Genomic DNA, 17,509 nt, shown 5'->3' with positions numbered 1-17,509 from the left:
CTAGTTTACAGTCCCACCAACAGTGGAAAAGTGTTCCTATTTCCCCTAAAACTTAAAGTATAATTAAAAAAAAAAAAAACCAAAAAAAAAATGGGATTGTAAATCTATATTGACATGAACAGAATGAAGTATTGATTAGTATAGATCTATATTAACATAAACACATATTGTGTTAAGAGCAAGTTATAAAACATTACATATAATAAGATCCTATATTTGTAAAAAGAATAATTTTATATGTATAGCTATAGATATATGTATAGAAAAAAATAAAAGACTATCCCTCAACTGATACCTATGTTTGTCAACTTCTGGATGGTGGCTTTTGAATAATCTTTTCTTTCTGCTTTATTTACTTTCATTAAGACTTAATTTTTTCACAATTAACAATAAAAATAAAATTAAAGTTTTATCTTTTATAATTAGGGAAGTGTTTTCAATCAACAATTGTTTAATTGCCAAATTAAACAATCAATTTTCAATGTGGAAATAAAATAGATCCTTGTCACTTAAATGTAACACATACCACTGTATCTTCTTCTCTTAAATCTCACGGTACAGATTACAAACACATAAGTGGTTTTGCTATTACTATGAGCTCTACAACCCAACTTTTAAAATGGGAAGACTTGCTGCTTTTTATCATCTGTGAAACTGCTGATTTTACACTGAAGTGGCTGCTGGAAGCTTTTCACTGAAGGCTTAGTTTCTGAAACAGCAAACCTCTGCCACTGCTAATGGAGACTACATATTAAGCAATTTAATCTTTAGAACCACCCTCTGACATAAGTATTGATAACTTTATTTTATAGGGAAGAAAAAACTTCATGTCATTCAGCTCCAAGCAGTGTTGTGGACCCAGGATTTTTTTACTCCAGTGTCCGTTCTTTAACTGCTTGACCACTGCTTTTCCACCTCAGCTGCATTTCCTTCTTTTCTACCTTGAAAGTCCTACCTGACAAGCCTGTGTGACAATCACACAGAAAACATCTTTCTTAATTCTCTATCACCATATGAGGTTGGTATAGATTACCTCATCCATCAATGTCTAAACTCTCATGGCATTAGCACACTTTCAGTCCCTGTGAAATAGGGGCGTACTACCTCCCACCCCTGATCCTATGGAGTGAGACAGTAATAAACCGTAAGCTAAGCACACTGACTTGCTTTTGCTGCCTAAAAATAATGTTTCTCCATCAGTCATATAGAGGAAGCACACCCCTCATTAAAATAAGAAGTTACTGACCTCAGGCATCTGTCTGGAAATACCCTATTCATGTAACCCAAGGAAATAAAGTTGACAGGAAATCTGAAATGATTAATGCAATTGCAATAAATGGAAACAATTTTTTTTGAAATTACAAATAGTGAAAACATCAGCTACCTTTGGCAAGATAGGACAAGGTCCATTTTTTAATAAAAACTTTCTAAGACAATACTTCAAAACATATATTTCTATATCATGCTGGCAAATCTTAAAGAAGTAAGAAGTTTAAAATATGTTCATCCAGCTACAATGCATCATCTAATAGATGTAAAAGGCAGGGCATCAATCACATTAGGATAGAGAACTCTTCCTGCTTGTGAAAGGAGGAGAAGAGGAGACTGTGGTTGACTATGAACAAACATGACCTATGTCTGAACCAGGGGAATTGTAAACATGGGGCATGGAAGTGGAGGAATCAAAGTGGTATGGAAGGCCAAGTGCTGCCAAAGGTGACCTTCTGACTTTCATATAAGAAAATGTCCACTTTATATGACAACCTTGCAGTAAACTTACACACGCATATTGTGGAGTAAAGAAAAAAACTTGAATTGGAAGATGTGGATTTAAGCCTAACAACTTCTATGTCTCAAATTATTCCTTAAATCTCTGTGAGCTTCGTAAAATTGCCCCTTTTATAAGATGGAAATGAAAAATTCCATCTTCCTTACTCCAGGGAGTTGGAGATGACATGAGAACACACATGACAAACACTTGATCAAATATAAAAGCACTATATTAACATGTCTGAATTTTTAGAATTGTTTGCCAATTATCACAACCCTATCTGTTGTCACTGCACACTCATCTAGCTGTTTCATAGATGAAACAAAGATGTTTCAACCAATGTAGGATCTTTGGTTAAAAAATTTTTTTTTAGAGACAAGGGCTTACTATGTGCCCAGGCTGGTCGCAAACTCACTCCTTGCTTCAAGTAGTCCTTTTGCTTTGGCTTCCCAAAGTATTGGGATTATTGGTGGGAATTATCATGCCCAGCCCAAATGTGTTTTCAACACCTACCATGGCCCATACCCATTCTAGGTGCTGCCAATATATTAATAAACATAATAAAACTTTCTGTCCTCATGGAGTTAACATAACCAATCAGTGGAATCTAAACTTACGGATTACTAGATTTGTGAGAGATAATTCATGCAACTAAGTCTACTAGAAGCACCTACTATGTGTCAAGAACAATGATAAAGTAGAATATACTGACTGTTATTGTGGAGCTCATGGCTTAGAATGCTCTCTAGAGACTGTCAAGTTTAAGGTGAGTTACAATACAGCATAATACAGCACAGATAATACATACAGGAGGCAGATAACTCAGATTTGGAAGTCATGAGGGTAACCTGAGAGCAGCGCTGCTCACGTTAGAAGTCAGAATGGCGGTAGGGGGCGGGAGGGTTGCAATTTTCACATTCTACTCTGTTTCCAGAGCATAGTGTTCCCTGGCTGGGTATGTCCAGGGGAAAAAGACCTGAGATACAGAGGACCTAAGAATCACAGCACATGGAAAATGAAGAAAGAACTGAAGATATTCCACCTGGAAAATGAAAGACATAGAAAAATACCTAATTATAAATAAATTAAACTTATTTGGTATGATTCCAGAAAGCAAATTTCAACCTATGGCCAAGTAAAATTTTCCTAAAATCCCCACTCCTGCCTCTTCAATTGCTTCTGGGAATATCCATCCCTCACTATTTAACCAGCTAACATCTCCTCGTCTCCATCTCAATATTCCTTTTCCCTCTCCCCTACTTGATTTTTCTCCATAGCACATAACAGTTTCTGACATACATAATGTTAACTTATTTATTATTAATCTGCTTTTTCCCCAAATAATATGTCTTGTAAAGACAAACATTTTACATGTTTTGTTGATTGCTGTATTTCAACTTCCTAGAAGTGTGTCTGGCCCATAAATATTTGTTGAACAAATGAGTGAAAGTTGTTCAGAATATGAAATGGGTTGCCACACAGAGCAGTCTTGCTGTCGAAGACAAAGGATAGTGGGCTTGTTTATTACAGTATTAATGAGATGGGTAAGAAACAGAATTAAATGGACTTATATTTTTTTCTGATAGAAATATATAGACTTTTCCTTTTACACACCCAGTGGTGGGGAACTCATTTCCTCAAGCAACTTGGGTAGATAACACTATTTTGAAGTTTATTGTTAGGTCGAACCAAATTCTTCCACTTTGAAAAATAGATTTAGTGATCCTAATTTTAATATGATTTGATATTCAATATAAATATAGGCATAAACTCATTTAGTATCGAAAACTTGCCAAAAATGTAACTCCCACAAATCGTAGTCATAGTGCAAATAGAAAAATAAGTTACATGATCTAGAACATTCCAGCTAAGATTATTCCCTCTGCTGTCCTTTCTGTAGTGCAAATGTTGAGAACTGCCTCTCTCAATAGACTATCTCCTTACAAGACTGGCTTTCATTGACTCTCATGACACTGTGTCAGAACGATTGTTCTCTAGGAATATGATTTTAAATATATGGCATCCTGGCTAGGGAAACATCAGGAGATTATATACTTAGGAATTAACAGATTGTCTTTCCTGTGAATACTAATTTTCATAAGTTCAGTCTTTGTTGTATTCTTTGGGACATGTATTTAATCTGCATAATGTAGCCTTATCACATGATTACTGGTTAAAGTACCAGAAAAGGAAGTTTACTCATGGACAAAAACATAAATGGTTTCTCAGAAAAGAAACCTTAATGGCCAGATTAACTTTACCATTCAATTTCTTATTTTTTTGACACCTCACTACTTCCTAAGGTTTTAATGTCAGCTTCCCCGTTTTCTTCCAGAGTTCCTGCTAGTATTTTGGTACTGTTCTCAGTAATGGTGGTAACAGCAGCTAACAATACTAAATTGGCTATGACAGTTACTAACAAATATTAATGTTCCTAGTACTGTTCTGAATACTTCTTAAGTATGAAGTTACTTAATCTTACAAGCCCTTTGATTTAGGTTCTAATATTATTCATATTTTATACTTAAAGAAACTGAAGTACAGAAATATTGAGTAAATCCAGGCAGTTTGGTTTGGGAGCTTGTGCTCATGGCTATAATGTTAGATCGTGAAACTTTTCATTGGTTTCCATAAATTCATGTTTGTAAGGCTTTATTTAACTGTATATGCAAATAGTTTGGAGTAATCATCCAAGTCTACATTAAAAACTTTTGCTGAAAGAATAAGACATAACAAATGCAAAAATAAATCATTATTTGTTTGGAGTCCTGGTGAAGATATATAACTAAAGTGATCGAGGTTACTAATATGTCTTCATTGTTTTAAGTTTAACTTATAAAAAAATTATTTAGGCCATTCTCCTGCCTCAGCCTCCCACGTAGCTGGGACTACAGGCGCCCGCCACCTCGCCTGGCTAATTTTTTGTATTTTTAGTAGAAATGGGGTTTCACCGTGTTAGCCAGGATGGTCTCGATCTCCTGACCTCGTGATCCACCCGCCTCTGCCTCCTAAAGTGCTGGGATTACAGGCATGAGCCACCGCGCCCGGCCTATAAAAATTATTGAGGACCCAAAAAACTTTTGCTTATATAGATAATATCTGTAGGTATTTATTGTATTTGAAGTTAAAACTGAGGATTTATTAAACATTTAGTTTTTAATTCATTTTTAAATAATAATATACCCATTATGCATTAACATAAATACATATGTACATGACATATGTACATGTACATATACATACATGTACACAGACATGTACACATGCATACATGTACATGTTTATGTAAATACACAAATACATATTTTTTACAAAAATAACCACATTTGCCAAAATAAAGCTCTTTACTTGCTGAAGGGTCTCAAAATCACACTTTTGAGAACTTCCATCTTAGAATGACTGGCTAGGAAAAAAAATGAAATAAACCCTAGGGCATTCTCTTAGATCATTACCTAAGCCCTAGATTCTCCTATTTTCAGTACTATTTTCCCCCAAAAAACATAACTTTCTATGATGCATCACATCATAGAAAAGGATTTTGGGAGAATTTGTCTGCTCTGAGTAGTTTTCTGTTCAAAAGATAGTAACCTTAACAGATTCCCAAACTCACTTTTTTCTTTGAGAGGTATGGTTTTGGCACAAAGCATGAAAATAAATAAATGATGACAAATAGCATCATTTTTCAAGTCAATTAAAGCATTTTGAGGTTAGTGGTGGAACTTCTTGATTTTTCTATGCAAGAGTAAAAGTCTATTACAGAACTGTGACTCTTTTCTATTAATATATTCCTCATATTATCTAATTTGCAACAACCAATTTTCACTTGTCTTTCTCAAAGGGGAGCCTATAGAAACTCTGGACCCAAGGACTAAAGCAGTGCTGTTTCAGTTTCCCAGGGATGCCTCGGACCTTTATCCCTTCTTCATACCTGCTGGATATCAGGCATTCTTGATACCTGCTGGAGGCAATTCATTCATTTAGGGAGAGAGAAATAAAGTCTTAGCCTTCAGCTGGGAAAGACTGAAAATAAACAAAGATATATTTCTAATGTTAGATACTAATAAAGCATATAAAAAAGAAAAGCAAGCTTTGGGGAAATAGAATGACTGAGAGGATGTTTAGGTAAGGTGCTTAGTGAAGGCCTCATTGAGCAGATCACATTTGACCAGAGACCTGAATAAAGTAAGGGAGAGTCCATTATGGGACAAGATTAGTCTGGGCAGAGGTCATGGAAAATAGTAATTTCCTGAGGTCAGAAGAAACTTGACCTATTTGCTTTAGAGGAAATAGTGGGAGCAAGTGTGGTTAGTGCCAAATAAATGGTAGAGATTTAGAAGTAAAGGAGGGTGGCATAGCTCAGGGATAGATCATAAAGGGCCTTGAACACCACAGGAAGTCATTCCAATTTTATGAGAGTACAAAAAGCCATTGGCAGAGTATCTAGGAGGAGTTATCATTCTTTCAGATTTTTCTGATACAATCAACTTTCAATAGTGAGTCTTGTTCTATCCTTTATTTATGGCATCAAATTTAATACCTACTGCATATTTTTGAAGCAGTGAGTGAATCAGTAAATCAATGAATAAGAGTTATTGGATTTTCTCTAATTTTTTTTGGGAGGATGTTCTGGAAAATACAGGAATGATTGTTTTGTGGGTGCATTTTTCCTATAGCAAACATAATACTGTCCACAACAATGTCATGCATTATTTGTGAAGTTAAATGTTTAAAAACATTTAATACTATTTTCTGAAAACAGAAACAGAAAGTCCATTAAATAATAAATTTCCTGGGCAACGTGATCTTTTTCAGTTTATTTTTAGTAGTCTGAACTACCATGGTATCTGAAGAAAACACTGTTTCTCTTACAAGAGAGAAAACCTTGTGTTGTAGTCCTGGATTGAGAGCTGAAGTGTTGCAGCTCCCTATTTCTAGAACCTTCTGAACACATGTGAGTAAATCAGTTCAATCCTATGTGCTTCTGGTTATTTGTCTGTAAAATGATCCACCTACTCCTTCTCTCAGCCCCCTCCCTATTTCTTTGTCCTACACGGTTGAAAAGAAGATAATTTATTGTCACTTAAACAATGTCTTAGATACGAACCCTCAACTTTTCAAGCACCACCCAAATGCCAAAGACTCTTGATGTTTTGCGGAAGGAAGAAAATCAGAGGTTTGGCATAGAAAGTTTTCCTTCCTCTGGCTGAAGATGAACTTCACAGCATTTTTCTCCACTTTGTACACGTAAGCCACATGAGTAATTTTCCTTTGAGTTGAACTACTGAATTTCAATAAAGATGAGTGTGTTTTTGTGTGAGTTATATGAGTGTGTGTGCCTGTGCATAGTGTGTATGTGTATGTGTGTGTGCACGTGTGTGTAGGGGGAGATTTGACCAACATGGGGAATAAAGGCAAAGACACTGAATAACCAAGTTTCCAGCCACCTCTTAGTTAGCATAGCTTGATGTGGCTTACTTTCCAGAATAGTTGTGACTTGGTACCTTTTAGGAGCTATTTGGACTGAAGCTCAGGGAATAACCAGATGACCATAATGTATCAAGAACTTCTCAGAAAAAGGTACTGTATAAATAAATGGCACTTTTATTATTCTAGTCTGCCTCCTTTGGCTATAGGTTTTGACATCAAACTGTGAAAGTCAGTAATACGGTTTCTGAAGAGCTGTTTTACTTTCTTTTTCTCTTTTTCTTCCTGTTCTCTAATATCTCTATTCTGTTTTCTGAAAATACTCAGCTATGCCTTGGCTGGGGATGATAAAACCCTTGTTCACCCAGTTTTCCTGATTGATATCTCCACTCAAGCTGATACACCCACCCGCCCTCACACACAATCAGACAGAGTCCATTACCATTTTTCTGAAAAACCAAACAAGTTACCTGTTTAAGGCAGTTCTACCTGTCATGGTGAGACAACTGTTATTTGAGCCTTAATTAGCAGAGTATTGGGCTGAACCATGTGTCTTTTGTGTCCTGTTTGCAGGTTAAACTCAATATGACCTTTACAGATCTAAAGGTCCTAACAAATTGCAATATGCAATCATTTTTGTATCTACAAACCCAAATATTTAAAAAATAACTATTTAAAGCAACATGAGTTAGCTAGTCAAATGTGCTGTCCATTTAAATGTCTATGATTTTCTTTGGTAAAAATCTCAGGTAGTTTTTTCACTGAGGTTTTTTCAGTAAAATATTCTATAAATATGAGTGTATTTCTCTCTCCGTTCTGAAAAATCAATATCTGATGAGTTCCAACATCTCTCATAGACCTAAGTTTTTAATTTGACTTTTATACTTTGATAGACTTTCTGAAGGAAATTTATATCAATTTCCCTGGATGTTACATTTCATTTTCAACCACCTAATTTGTTTTTTTTTTTTTTTTTTTTTAGACAGAGTTTCGCTCTTGTTGCCCAGGCTGGAGTGCAATGGTGCAGTCCCAGCTCACTGCAACCTCTACCTCCTGGGTTCAAGCAATTCTCATGCCTCAGCCTCCCAAGTAGCTAGGATTATAGGCGCCCGCCACCACGCCCAGCTAATTTTTGTATTTTTAGTAGAGACGGGGTTTCACCATGTTGGCCAGGATAGTCTCAAACTCCTGATCTCAGGTGATCCGCCCGCCTCGACTTCCCAAAGTGCTGGGATTACAGGCGTGAGCCACCACGCCCGGCCTCAACCACCTAATTTTAAACTTCAGGAGAACATATAAATTTCACCAATTCACACCATTAATTCAGAATGTACAAAGATTTAGACATGTGACTGTTGTCGAATAAACAGTTAACATATTTTTGACTGAATGTTGGAGCTTTTTGGTGGAAATTCAATTTTAAATTAGTATCTTTTTCAAATCAATACTTAAGAGCTGTCAAAATTTGTATCTTCTGTATGTAACTTCAACTTCTAAATTTAAAATTACTGTCTTTGTCTAATTATTTTATATTTTAGCATAGTCACAGTTAATTAATTGTTCTACTAGAGCTTGAATCCACATTCTTCATTTGCAGTTCATTTTCTGATCATGCATTTTCTCTGGTTTGGGCAAAAAATAAACATTTTTTTAAGCTCATAACAATTTATATCTTGGTCATCTGGTTGGATATTACTTTCTCTCTCAAGGTATTCTCATTTGGACATAATAGTAGTAGGTATTTATATATTCTATAGATGAGGAAACACAGAAGTTTCTTATCTTGATTAGAAAGAGAAAATATTTCAGGGGTGGTAAGTGAGCTTTTCATGCTCCTATCTGTTAAAATACTGGTTTTACCTCTAACTGGGGAAGCTAAGTACCAAAGTATTGACAATGAGTGTTTCCATCTCAGCTTCGGCAACAAGGTACTTTGGCATCTTAACATTCCTGGATTTGTGAAAAACAATTAAAAAACCATTAATATTGGGAGAAAAATATATGCCCAGTTAGTATCCCTTGCATTGTTTGTCCCTTCATAGTGATCCACTTACTAGCTGTGCAGTTGCCTACCCTCAGCTCCCATTCCATGGGCCAGTAATTAATGTACCAGGGTAATTTCTTCCTGACGCCACAGTCTGTTGATACAGCTATGAAAACTAACTGAGGACCTATGATAAGGTTTCCACAGTGACTTGATTTTACTGCAGGATGGGACTAACACAGGTCAAGAAAAAACTGTAAAACTGAAAACAGTGCACGTTTATTGTTTTTTTTTTAAAAAAATTAGATTCTGATTTTTTCTGGTGCCAGTAGAGAGGCCAGAAACATTTAATCTTCAGAACTAAACCCCAAAACCTCATGAAACATTGAAAGAGGAAGGCAAAAGTTGCTCTCTTCCCCAAATGTGAACTACTTATTGCATCAAAGATTAAGCTGTCTACTATGGTCTGAATATTTGTTCCCTCTAAAATTCATATGTTGCAATCTTAACCCCCATGGTGATGTATGAGGAGGTGTGACTTTGGGAGATCATGAGGGCTCTGTCTTCATCAAAGGGATTAGTGTCCTTATAAAAAAAAGTCCAAGAGAGACTCTCACCCCTTGCATCATGTGTGGACACAGAAAGAAGGCACCCTCTACAAACCAGAAAGCAGGTTCTCATCAGATACGGAGTTTGCTGGCATTTTGATATTGGATTTCCAGCCTTTAGAACTGTGAGGAATAAGTTTTGATTGTTGATAAGGCAGCCAGTTTATGGGATTTTTGTTATAACATCTTAAATGGACTAAGACACTGCCCTAACTTTGCTTAGATTAAGGAGGTTGAGTGTATCAGCTGAATCCTGACCAAAATTTCTTGTTGGAGTGAAAAGGACTCAAGGACATAATTTAACAAGTTGTGCTGGGCATGTCAAGTGCTCTAGAAATTTCATGAGTCTCCTCCCAGTCCACATATTGTCGAGAATGAATGAGCTCACTGATCTGCTACAAGATGAAGACCATGACGTTATACAGGCTAATTCTGAGTCACTGCATCATTTGAGACCAGCAGCCACTGACTTACAAACACAACCCAACTTATTTTTTGAAGAGATTCGTAGTAGCCAAAAATCGCACTGCTGTTTAAACACAAATACTTAAGAATATAAAAGATCATAACCACAACCTTTTAATTATAATGATATCCTTTAATGTGGGAGAAGAAGAAAGGAGTATATTATTTGACCTTAGATGTAACTGTATGGAAAAACAGGGCATCAGTCGCAAAGTCATTTTACAAAAGAAAGCATATTTTCTTGTGTGTGTGTATGTGTAAGAGTGTGTGTGTGTATGTTTGTGCATCCATGTGCACACTAGCTCATACACCATAGTATTTTAAAGAACATAGTTTACCATAGGGAGGAATGGATATAAAAAAGGTGATTAATTAGTTCTGTGGCATATCTTACTATAGCTTTCTAAGGTTCACGCTTTTTATATCACCTCACACACAAATTAATGCCATATTTATTTGAAAGCAGCACAGTGTTAAAGAAGACAAAAGAGACATTGAATTCAGCCATACCTGGCTTTAAATTCCTGTCACATATTAGCTGTGTGATTTTATGCAAAATTATTTAGTCTGCTTGATCTTTAGTTTTCTTATTTATAAAAATAAGAGTGTCACTTTTCTTACAGAACAGTTGTAAGAATGCAACCAGATTTTTTAGCTTCTAGTAGGATGTCTGGTAACTGTTAGATCCTTCTTCTTTCTCTGTAAGAACCATAGTTTGATCTGGCTAATACAATCTCATACTGAATAGAATTATCATAATCTCTACCACTAGGCTTGTGAGTAGGGGGAGAAAGTGGAATCATAATTTTTTATTCCTGAAAATATACCAACAGAAAACTAATGATTTCTAAGTCTTAACTCTTTCAGAGAAGCTGTTTTTACATGCTGAAAAGTGAGATCCCAGTTCTTTATGTCTCCATTGTTTCTGTCTCTTTAACAGTTCAGAACATTCCTTTCCCTGGACAAATTCTGCAAAATGAAGTTAGGTTTCCACTTCTTCTATACCCTTTTAGTTGGTAAATTTTGAATCAGGATTATATAGATCAAAATTTGAATTTGAGAGATGGAAGAGATATTAGAGAATAGTTCAAGTTTTAAGGCACATTACAATCATTTGAGAGGCGTGATAAAAAGAGATTTGTAGAACCTGTCCCAAAAGATTCTCTTTCTGGAGGTAAAGGTCCCAAGCTCCTGCATTTTTAAAAAATATATATTTTGTTGTGGTAGGAATGCTTAATATGAAATTGATCCTCTTAACAAACTTTTAAGCGTGCAATAAGATATTGTTGACCATAGCTACACCAAGTTTCTACATTTTAAAAACTAATGTCCCAAGTGTCTTTGGTTTAGTTGGGCCACTCTCCAGAGGGAGCACTACTGCCTTAAAGTCTTTCTAATCAACTTTTCACACATTGCAGGGTCATTTATAGCCTCTGACTCAGTGCAGAACTGCCAGGGGAGGCTTTGGGTTTTGTAAGAGTTGAAGCTTATACAATATGGGGCCTACATTAAGAAAACAAATTTTAAAAATCTTGTATTTGTAAATATTGCCAAGCATATGGCCATGTGAATGTATTGCTAGGGCTTCTCCGAGGGCCTGAGAAGGAACTCATGTCTTTAGGGTCCCTGAAGCATAAGCTTCATATTATATGCACTGCTGAGTACCACCTATGACAATTCATCGCTGTTATTATTTCTATTTTATGGGATGAAGAAATGAAGGAATGGAGACTTTAAGCAACTTGCCTGTGGTCACACAGCTGGTAAGTGGCAGGGTGGGGATTTGAATCCAGACAACTTGTCTCCAGTCTTTGTTCTTTGTGCCATGACAACGTAATGCCACTTATAGACACTTCCTTTTTCTGAAACCCAGAAAGACAATGTTTCTCCTTATTTCTATCACAGAAGCCACAGTTAGCACTTTTTTTTTTTTTTTTTGAGACGGAATCTCGCTCTGTCGCCCAGGTTGGAGTGCAGTGGCGCGATCTCGGCTCACTGCAAGCTCCGCCTCCTGGGTTCACGCCATTCTCCTGCCTCAGCCTCCCGAGTAGCTGGGACTACAGGCGCCCGCCACCACGCCCGGCTAATTTTTTTTTTCTTTTTTGTATTTTTAGTAGAGACGGGGTTTCACCGTGTTAGCCAGGATGGTCTCAATCTCCGGACCTAGTGATCCGCCCACCTCGGGCTCCCAAAGTGCTGGGATTACAGGCATAAGCCATCGTGCCTGGCCCACAGTTAGCACTCTTAATGAATGAACTAAAGTGCTGAAGACAATAAATAAAAATATACAATAATTAGCTGAACATTTATGTATTAGTTATTAAATTACCCTATGTATTTATGTATTTTTGTATTTTAAAATCTAAATTTAAAATTCACAATCACTGAAAATATATATGTTGAGAAATATATATATATATGATAAATAATTGATGAAGTCTCTAGGTGATTAAAAGATAAAGAAGATACACATCTGGCCCCCAGAAGCTTATAATCTAATACACCAAGGGTGTGAGTAGAGGGAGAGGGTGGGTGAGATAGGTATAAAGTTACAAACAGCATGAGGAAGTATTTGAAAGCTTCAGCACTTGGAGAGGAGAGAAAGCACAATCCTAACCTCCACAAGAGAATAGCTACAGTCAACAAAGCCAAAACAGAAGAAAAAACTAACAGAGACTGCTAATTCTCTAGTCCAATATTTTGTTGGTAACAGATCCCTCAATTTTATCTGCTCAGAATAAGGACTATATTACGATAAAGTGAGGCCACATGACTAGGTTCTGCCTGGTAAATAAACAGAAGTCTCACGTGGCAATTTTCAGAAAACCTACTTAAAAGATGGCTGACGTACTTCCTTTGCTTATTTCTCTTCCCTCTTTGTCTTTTCTGCTGGATGGAATGCAGGCTGATGGCTGGAACTTGAGCAGCCATCATGGTTCACGAGACAGTACACTAAGAATGACAAAATATCAAGATAAAAGAAATCCTGGTGATTATAAGCCACTGTATCAGCCCTGAATTGCTTATCTCCAGATTGTGATCATCAGAGAGAGACAGAACACTATCTAGTTTAGAAAGCATTTATTGTGAGTTTCTGTCATTTGCAGCTGAACTTAGTCCTAATGGATACAAATCTTTATTGAGAATGCTGACCTCAACCATCATTCTGTTAAAAAGGTTCCAACGCATAGAGAGGGTATAACTGTGACTAATATAACATGACTATGTATTTTAAAACAAATGTGTTAAAATGAATCCAAATGAAATTATCCCTCACAGGCTGTCCCTTTGGGAGAAAATATTATTCCAATCACACTATCATTAGTCAGATGAGTATTACAGCTTTTCCTTTGAGACTGTGTTGACAGTGGTAGTGGGAGCAGCAGCAATATCCAATTTCCAGGAACTGCAGTGATGATAGTGCCATTTGGAAGGACTGGCATTATCCAATGCCAGAGGAACTGTGGTGCAAGTTTTAGCACCCAGGGATCTGTGATGGATGTGATCTGACTGCCTGTCCTTGTTTCTACCCATGCTCCAAGCCTGCTGCTCCACTCTTCTCAGGGATGCTGTGAGCTTTCTCGTATCTTTACAATAGATTATGTTTATGTATCCTTTTCAGGGAGGCCTTTCCTGATGATTCCGCATAAAGAGCACCCCTTAGCACTCCCTGTTGCTATCACTCGAATCTAACGCAAGGGGCTTTGAAATTTGAGAGGCTGAAATGTGTCTTCTGGAATATGGGGAACAGTGTTTGACCTACCTTCGGAAACGTTAAAGGTGAGGGTTGGTACTATCAGCTGAGTTAGCAAGGAATAAGGAAAGGAGGGCTGAGGCCAGCATTTAGGACTAAAGTGAGCAACTGCAGGCACATTCCAAGGATGCGATAAGTGCTTCTTTTGGACTAGATGTGGACCACTAACACAGAGGAGCTGGTGGAGGGTCATGTTAGGTTCTATACATGAGGGTCACTTGATGTGTAATGAAATCTCAGCAGAAGGATGCTGGAGGTGGAAGGGGAAGCCAGAGAGATATGCATTACTTGCATCCTATATTTTTAATTTAATGTTACGTGATGAAGTCTCTGAAGAATTCAAGAAAATTTTTATAAAAGAAAGTGTTTGACATCTGCTACATTCCAAGAAGTCATCATACTAAAGAACAAGAGCTTGCTGGCCTTTTCTTATTTCTATTCCTTCTTTCCCTTCCCCAGCCACATTCAATCTGCTTGGATTAGCAAAAATAGAGGAGGAGGAGTAGAAGCAGGCAGGCAAGGAGAGAACAACCATCCCCTCCACCTTCGTGCCGCAGACAACCTCAACAGGGTCAAGGGAAAAGGGTTTAACTATATATCAAATTAATGTGATTATTATATGGAACCGGACATTCTGCTTTCTAAATTGGAACTACATCAATGTCTTAGGTGATTGTAGAACTTCTCCTAACAACAACATTTTCCTACTTATTGGCCAGGCTTATATCTAGGTAAAAGAATAGTGGGCATTTAAAAATAACTGATTTGAACAAGCAGGACTCATGGAAATAATCATAAAAGCAACATGCTTTTTCCTTCCACTATTCTTTTAAGACTATTCCCTATGTCTCTTGCTTGCTCAACTGCCAGTTACTTTTAAATGCCTGGGGATGTTAAGCAATGAGCCAGGTGATATGTTCTTCCTCACTCTGGTTATTTCCCTCTTTTCTGTAATTCATCTTTATTTCAACAATCATTGTGGTCATTTTGCTCTGATTTCTCCCATCAGATGAAAACACACACTAAAAATGGAATACTCTTAAATATTTTATTCATTGATAAAACTCTTACCTTCTAGAGTAATTACCACTTCAAAGAAATCCTCAAGAAGACAACTTTAGTAACAAGAAACTTCACCAATCGTGGAATTTCTAGCAAAAGAGAGAGGGCATTTTATATGTAGCATTTTTTTTGGCAGTGCTCAAAAAATACTGTGTAGAAAATTCCATATATGATTTGGTCAAATTGGACACTCAATATTTGTTTAAAGAATAAATTGATACATAAATTGCCCTTATAAAAACTTATTAAAATGATGTGATATGGTTTGGTTTGTCCCCACTCAAATATCATCTTGAATTGTAGTTCTCATAATGGCCGCATGTTGTGGGAAGGACACAGTGGGAGTTAATTGAAACATGGGAGCAGTTACCTTCATGCTGTTCTCGTGATAGTGAGTGAGTTCTCATGAAAACTGATGGTTTTATAAGGGGCTTTCCGCCCTTTGCTCGGCAGTTCTCCTGCCTGCCGCCTTGTGAAAAAGGTGCCTTGCTTCCCTTTTGCCTTCTGCCATGATTGTAAGTTTCCTGAGGTCTCCCCAGCCATGCTGTACCTCTTCCCTTTATAAATTACCTAGTCTCTGATATGTCTTTATTAGCAGCATGAGAACAGACTAATATATGATTAATGTCTTCTGAAAAAATACACTTAAGATACAAAAGAAATAATATGCTGTGAAAGAGAGTACTGATATCCTCTGCTTCAGTATGAATATCAAACACAGTAGAACTTATTTCAGCATACCCTTGGATCTGGATGCTTAATCAGATCAAGTACCCTGAAACACAATTCTGCCATTAGGCAATAAGATATATTCCTCTTTCTAACAAATAATTTTCATACTCCATAGTGTGTTTTATAAACATGACACTCTGTATTTGATTTTTAAAACTGTTACATTTTTAAAAACACACAGATAATATATCAATGAATAAAAGTTAGAAAGAATGGGTAGAAAAAGGGAAAATATGTCTAACCACACCATGTTAATGAGGTTTCCTATTAGTAGTATCTTAATATGGTTTTTTAAAATTTCTTTTCTTTTTTATTATTATACTTTAAGTTCTAGGGTACATGTGCACAATGTGCAGGTTTGTTACATATGCATACATGTGCCATGTTGGTGTGCTGCACCTGTTAACTCGTCATTTACATTAGGTATATCTCCTAATGCTATCCCTCCCCCCTCCCGCCACCCCTTTGTAGAGACATGGATGAAGCTGGAAACCATCATTCTGAGCAAACTACTGCAAGGACAGAAAACCAAACACTGCATGTTCTCACTCATAGATGGGAATTGAACAATGAGAACACTTGGACACAGGGTGGGGAACATCACACACCGGGGCTTAATATGTTTTTATGTAATACTGCCTTCAATAAAGTTGCATCAAATCCCTTTTGAGCAGAAGTTGGTATTGTTTAAATGTCCACTTCATTTTTCAATTATTCAGTCTATAATATGTATGTATAGGAAATGTGCCTGATTACCAAGTCAGCAGTGGTGAAAATCATACTGTTAGGCTTTCCTGAGGAGGTAGCATGTGAGGTAAAATCAGTAAGATGTAGAAATCTATACTTTGCTGATTTACTATTACTTAGATTTTTCTCCGTAATATTTGACATTTTAACACTTTTGATATCTAATGTGCATTTTTCCTAACAGTTCTAGAATTGTATGTTACAGAAGACAGATGATTGAGAGGAATATTTCACATCCCTTGTTCTCTTTTTTAAAAATTCTACAATTAAGACAGAGTCTAATTGGATTTCCTTTATGAAACCACTGTCTCAGAGCTCAACTGTCTTCTTAAAAACTGCTTTTGTGAAAGCAATTTTATCAAAGTGGCATATAAAACCTTTACTAATCCTATAGTTTTGGAAAACATATTTGGATATATTAACACAGTAGTCGGGGGAAAAATAGTTAATTCCTACTCAACAGAGAAACAGCAGCTCTACCAAGATACTTCCTTAAGAATAACCAAAACTGTCTACTCCCACTACTTTAGTGTTTACTGTGGCTCGAAGAGAGGGGAACAGGAGTGAAAGAAGCCCATTGCGGAACCTGCTGACTCAGACTGGTTTTCTCACTGCTGCTGAAAAGGCCAAGCTGGGTTGCATACTTGAGAGAACTTAATGGTCAGCCATGGCATTGAAACAGACACATGCTTAATCACTTTTTCATGCTCCAGTAAGTAAATTGTTAATGGACAGATAGCACCATTTAATCTCTGATACCACTTCATGGAAAAACGATACTACCAGCCACAGGGAAAGAGAATTTTAAAAATAATCATAAGTGGGGTTAAAAAGTTTAAAGCCAGCTGACTGAATATCTGGCTTTGAGTTTAGCATTAACTTTCAGATAGAAATGAGTATGAGTAAAAGTTTACCCTTTTAGAAGCAAGAGCTACTAAAAGGTGGATAGACAGAATACTAAA

The 17,509-nt window shown here is 36.6% G+C and overlaps 1 protein-coding gene across 4 annotated transcripts in view; it reads right to left on the bottom strand.

Annotated features, from left to right (window-relative positions):
• The window catches only part of SLC8A1 (solute carrier family 8 member A1), a 414,873-nt gene that overhangs the window by 373,281 nt on the left and 24,083 nt on the right, over window positions 1–17,509 (bottom strand). Inside the window, exon 1 of one of the 4 annotated variants that reach the window (XM_054677795.1) lies at window positions 15,078–15,176. The exons of 2 other annotated variants lie outside the window; for them this stretch is intronic. The gene's annotated coding sequence lies outside the window, so the exon portion shown is untranslated. Of the gene's footprint in view, window positions 1–15,077; window positions 15,177–17,509 lie in introns of those variants that run through there. One more of the 4 variants, XM_054677796.2, reaches the window with a different exon arrangement.

Source organism: Pan troglodytes, chromosome 12 (genome assembly GCF_028858775.2).
Source record: "Pan troglodytes isolate AG18354 chromosome 12, NHGRI_mPanTro3-v2.0_pri, whole genome shotgun sequence".
Taxonomy (NCBI): Eukaryota; Metazoa; Chordata; class Mammalia; order Primates; family Hominidae; genus Pan; species Pan troglodytes.
This window is presented reverse-complemented; position numbering and strand designations above follow the sequence as displayed.